At 46.2% G+C, this 6072-nt stretch overlaps 1 pseudogene; it reads right to left on the bottom strand.

Moving 5' to 3' along the window:
- Nucleotides 1-1469: 1469 nt before the first annotated feature.
- LOC139409881 (uncharacterized) lies at nt 1470-3833 on the bottom strand (annotated as a pseudogene).
- Between the last annotated feature and the right edge of the window lie 2239 nt (nt 3834-6072).

Below are 6072 nucleotides of genomic sequence, written 5' to 3'. Positions count from 1 at the left end.
GGTCAGAACGTGACAGTACAGCCTGGTGCGTGGGGCTGCCACAGGACCCACCAGGCTGGGGAGACCTCCAGGAGGCTTGATGTTAGGAGGAGGCACCTGAAGGACCGGGCTGTGGGGGAGCACTGGAGCGCAGCCTTGGCACCACTCCCCCAGGCTGGATAACTACTCTAGCACGGACCCTCCAGATTGCAGGCACAGGTTGAACCAGGCTGTGGGTAAGCACGGGAGATCCTAGTGCCTACTACGCGCACCTCTCCCTTAAGCTCCTCTCCCACATGTGCCCGGCACGAGCGGAGCGCAGGCATAGGATGCACTACACCCTCCCAGCACAGCACGCAGAGCCCGCGCAGGATACCCTGGACCGAAACGACGTACCGACAACCAGACACGCTGAGTAGGCACCATACGCCCTGGCCGGATGCCCACACTCGCATGACACTCTCTGGGGGCTGCCCTATAGCGCACTGGGCTATGGGCACGTACTGGCGACACCGTGCACTTAACCGCATAACACGGTGCCTGACCAGTAACGCGCTGCTTATAATAAGCACGAGGAGTGAGCTCAGGTCTGCTACCTGGCTTAGCCCCACACCTCGTGTGCCTCTCGTACCTGTCGCGGTGCCGTGCTGCCTCCTCATATCGCCGCCGCTCAGCTTTCGCTGCCTCCAGCTCTGCTTTGGGGCGGCGATATTCCCCAGCCTGTGCCCAGGGTCCTTCTCTGTTCAAAATCTCCTCCCATGTCCAGGAGTCCTGTGATGCTGGCGGCTGTTGTTGCTGCTGCTGTCGTCGCTGTCTATTACCACGCCGCTTGGTCCTTGGTTGGTGGGTGTTTCTGTAAGGGATTTCCTCCTCTTCATCTGAAGAGGAGAGGCGAGAAGGATCAGAGGACCAATATGCGGCGTGGTAAGTGTCCATGGTTCTTTTAATAAGAAATACTTAACATGAACACAACACAAAAACAATAAACGTGGAACGAACGAAACCCAAAACAGTACCGTGTGGTGAAAAACACAGACACGGAAACAAACACCCACAAACAAACAGTGAAACCCAGGCTACCTAAGTATGATTCTCAATTAGAGACAACTAATGACACCTGCCTCAGATTGAGAACCATACTAGGCCGAAACATAGAAATCCCCAAATCATAGAAAAACAAACATAGACTGCCCACCCCAACTCACGCCCTGACCATACAAAATAATGACAAAACAACGGAAATAAAGGTCAGAACGTGACACTCCCGCTCACCTGATGTACCATGCCAGGTGTGTATAATACTGACGTTAATGGGAGAGGGAAGGGGTTAAGGTGTGGTCTTTACTCCCAAATTTCACTTAAATATAACGTCCAAATGAAGAGAGACAATGATACATAAAGTAATATGGGGGAAAAATGCAATTTTATTGACAAAGGTGGATGGTTCTTAAAATAACCTTTGTTTTTAGGGGGCTCTTAAAAGAGCTGTTTCACTCCACGGCATGTGGCCATGGGACTTCACCTGCTGGCAATGAGAAGTAGGTGGTCAGCTTCTCCCTCACCTGGAGTGCCTGTCTGGGGGCGTGGTTGGCACCTGCCCTGGTGACATCAGGTAGGTGACCATTTGGCGTGTCCATCTCCATCTGGAGTGGCTCCTGGAATGACCTCTGCAGGTAGTTGTGGAGAACACATGTGGCCTTCACGCAGGCATCGACATTTGAGGGGCTGAGACCAAGCACTCTCCGATACATTCTCCACCGGGCTGCCAGAATCCCAAAGGCGCATTCAACAACTAACCTTGCCCTGGACAGTCGTTTGTTAAAGATCCTTACAGGCTTTGGCAATGGCAGCAGGCGTCCAGCGTAGGGCCTCATGAGGTTGGGTCTTAAAGGGAAGGCCTGGTCGCTGACGAAGACGTGGGGAACAGGTCCCAGGTCTTCAGCCCCAGGGAGCGAGGCAGGTGGTGGAATCTCCAGGGTGCCATCCTGAAGTGCCTGGCCGAAGGCAGAGTCCCGGAGGGTCCCACCATCACTTCCCTTGCGGTAAGCACCAACATCGACAACACGGAAACAGTAGATGGCATCACGCCAAGAGTACAACTGAATATGTACTCTTGTAGTTGTAGAATTGCGAACCTGAGCACGGTGGAGCCTGGATTACTACATGTTTCCCGTCAATGGAGCCAAGACAGTTGGAGAAATTCCACCTCTCCAGGAACTCGGCAGCGATGGCCCTCCAGTCTTCCTCCTTGGGGACAGGAATGTATTCAACAACCAGACAGTCCCAAATGGCTTGTTCCACAGAGGGGACAATGCCTGCCACCGTGGACCATCTAACTCGGAAGCTGAATCCGATGGTCCTGTAAGAGTCCCCTATCGCCAAGAATCTGAAATATAAATCAAAATAATTATCAATATTGTGTGTAACTTGAATTCCACCCACATATTATATGTACTCATATAGCTACCACATTACTGTTTATTATGCTCTACTAATTATATTGTAATACTCATCAACCATCATTAACAATGCCTTGAAACAGTACAATTCAGTCTATGATTATATCAATAAACTGTAGCCCAGGCCAACTCTACTCTTAGAAAGAATGGTTGTCACGTTCTGACCTTTATTTCCTTTGTTTTGTATTTATTTAGTATGGTCAGGGCGTGAGTTGGGTGGGCAGTCTATGTTTGATTTTCTATGATTTGGGATTTCTATGTTTCGGCCTAGTATGGTTCTCAATCAGAAGCAGGTGTCATTAGTTGTCTCTGATTGAGAATCATACTTAGGTAGCCTGGGTTGCACTGTTTGTTTGTGGGTGATTGTCTATGTTAGTGGCTTGTGTCAGCACAGGTCTCATTTGTAGCTTCACGGTCGTCATTGGTTTATTGTTTTTGTATAGTGTTGCAGTGTTCAGTGTTATCTTAATTAAAATTCACTATGAACACATACCACGCCGCATTTTGGTCCTCTGATCCTTCTCGCCTCTCCTCTTCAGATGAAGAGGAGGAAGACCGTGACAATGGTACTATCTAATTAAAAGGGTTCTCTGGCTGTCCCCATAGGAGAACCCTTTGAAGAACCATTTTTGGTTCCAGGTTGTACCCTTTTTAGTTCCAGGTAGAACCCTTTTGGTTCCAAGTAGAACACTATTGGGTTCCATGTATAACCTTTTCCACAAATGGTTATACCTGGAACCAAAAAGGGTTTTCCTATGGGGAAAGCAGAATGATGGAACCTTTTTCACTAAGAGTGTATGTGAGTCCAATAAGAATGTAATGAATGACTGTAACTATATTGAACAACAATGGGTCCTGGAGAAGACTAGTCTACCTTCATCAGGGATGAATGCACCTCAACTTTCTTTTCATTTGTTAACATTGCATAATTAAAAAAGGATTATAAACCAACATTCTGTAAAAGTACATCTGATGTCAATTAAGGACTATTAACTAGAGAGCCCTTTAGATAGCTAGGTTGCACATCAAAACAATGTATCAAATATCAATCAATTATGGTATCAAAGGCTTTAAAAATGAACTAGAATTTAGCTTACCAGAGACAAATCGCCAGGCGTTCAACTGGGCTGATGGACTCCCGGTAGTTGGTATCCATCCGGGCGATCCTGGCTCCAACCATCTGTTGCAGGTGATCGAACTCGCTTTTAGGTCCAGACGAAAGTAACTTCAGAATTCCTCTCCACACAGTCAAAGCTCTTGAATTAGACGGTGGAACTCCCTTGCCTGCTTTCGGGACTTTAACCATCTCAGGACCCACACAGACCTGCGCTCTCGGTGGGGCTGGTCCCGGTCCAACAGCACGATGAAGACCACCTTCCTCAACGTTGGTCTCATTGTTGAAAGAGCCTACTCTGCTATCTTGACTATTTATTATTGCATTTCGGCTCTGCATTTTTTAGGGAAATTATATTATAGGCTCTTACAATTAATTTGTGGATGTCATCGAATAAATAATATACTTGGCAAATAAATGAATAAAAACGTAAAGAAATTCTCCAGTCAAACTGTTTTTATTATGTTGTCCCACATTTTTTTACTGGATATGTGTGCAGCAAAAATTCAACATTCGCATTTTGCTCCTTTCTGTCAAGTTTACGCATACAATTTGATGCATACATTCGATAAATCCAACGTATGCACCACACAGAACACACTGCAACTGCCCCTGCAACGCAATGCTGCAAAGCAAACGCAGCGTTCCATTGGAAATGAATGTACTTCTGGTGTATCAAAACGCAATGACGGAGTCGGTGTGTTCAAAGCATTAGACCATTCCTCCATAGAGAATCTTTCCAGATCCTTGATATCCTTTTCTGCACTTATGGACTGCCCTCTTCAATTCAAACCACAGGTTTTAAATTAGGTGAAAGTCCGGAGACTGAGATGGTCATTGCATAATGTTGTTTTTGCTGCCAATTAACCAAATTATTTGTGGATTTTGATGTGTGCTTGGGGTTATTGTCTTTCTGGAAGATCCACTTGCGGATCTTAGTATAAATTAATTTAATTTTGGCGCATACAATACAGCTCAAACAAGTACACAAATAATAATAGAAAATCTAGAAATGTCAGAACCGATCCAATTAACAACCCAAATAACATTGTATCAGTAATCCAAATGCAATCTATGTGAATATTGTATATACTGTATAGTAGACTATCTTACATGAGTATACTTACTGGCCTACTGTGTCTTGCCTGAACCTTATGTAACAGACTCATATCCTACTCAACATTAATCACAGGGGATACTGTTCAGTTCTTCTCTCTTTTCCATCACTGAACATCAGCACTTAGATAGCTCAGAGATCACTACTACCCACAAACCCTCCTCTCTCTCTAATGGTCCTGCAGTGTGAGATGAAGTCTTAATCTCTGACCCCATGCTGACGCAGGGCAGATGGCCGCCATCCCGCCAACAAACCATGGAAACGACCACTCTAATGTCAGATATGTCATTCAAAGTACAGTAGACACTGGAGAAATGTACAGCACACAGGAAGGTAAGGTACTGGAAGATGCATGCATGCTGCTCTGCATAGATCCTACTTCTGCAGTGCACAGCACTCTCCCTGTGTAACTGAGGCAATAAGGGGGTGCAGCGAGACAAGGAATTCCCCAAAGATCTGCCCTTTGATTCACTGATAAAGGTATGCTTACCTATAGTATATGATGGACGCTTCCCAACTCATCATGGGATTTTTTTCCCATGGGCAGCCAACTATCTTTCTGAATTACAGCAGAACAATTGACTTGCTCCCTCCCAGGCCCTTGTCTTAAGACTACAGTTTACTTATTAAAGTCCTGGCCTGCCACCCACCCACCACCCACCTCCCATCTCAACACACTCTCTCTCTCTCTCTCTCTCTCTCTCTCTCTCTCTCTCTCACACACACACACACACACACACACACACACTGCCAATCTCCATCCCTTCTCCTCCTGTCTGTCTCTGGGAGACCAGGAGACTATGGGGGAAGGAGACTGACAGTGACAGACTACTGCATATTTAATGTGTTCATACTTTCCCAGCTGTGGGTGATGAATGTTTGATGTGCTCTGTCATCCCAGTGGCCTTAAGACAACATTTCCCAAACTCTGTCCTTGGGACCCCCAAGGTGTGCACGTTTTGGTTTTTGCCCTAGCACTACACAGCTGATTCAAATAATCAACTAATCACCAAGCTTTGATCATTTGAATAAGCTGTGTAGTGTTCGGGCAAAAAACAAAACATGCAATACTTGGGGTTCCAAGGACCGAGTTTGGGAAATTTTGTCTTAAGACAACATGACCATGCCCAGCCCTGGGCCTGTATTTACAAGTATTAGAGTGCGTGTTAGAAATGAATGAAGTAGCGTTACTAGCACACGAAACCGTCCTCCCTCAAGTGTCTTAGACGATTGTCTCACCTCAAAAGCTAGCTAATGAAGCAACGCAACAGAATACTTAAAGCTGAGGAGTACATTTCATACATCTCCATGTGCTGCATTCACCCCTCACCCCAGCGCAACTGTAGATCCGGGTAACGGCAACCACTGTAAAGAACGTCACGCTGCATGCTTAGTGAGTACCA

The sequence above is a fragment of the Oncorhynchus clarkii genome, chromosome 5 (genome assembly GCF_045791955.1).
Source record: "Oncorhynchus clarkii lewisi isolate Uvic-CL-2024 chromosome 5, UVic_Ocla_1.0, whole genome shotgun sequence".
Classification (NCBI taxonomy): domain Eukaryota; kingdom Metazoa; phylum Chordata; class Actinopteri; order Salmoniformes; family Salmonidae; genus Oncorhynchus; species Oncorhynchus clarkii.
This window is presented reverse-complemented; position numbering and strand designations above follow the sequence as displayed.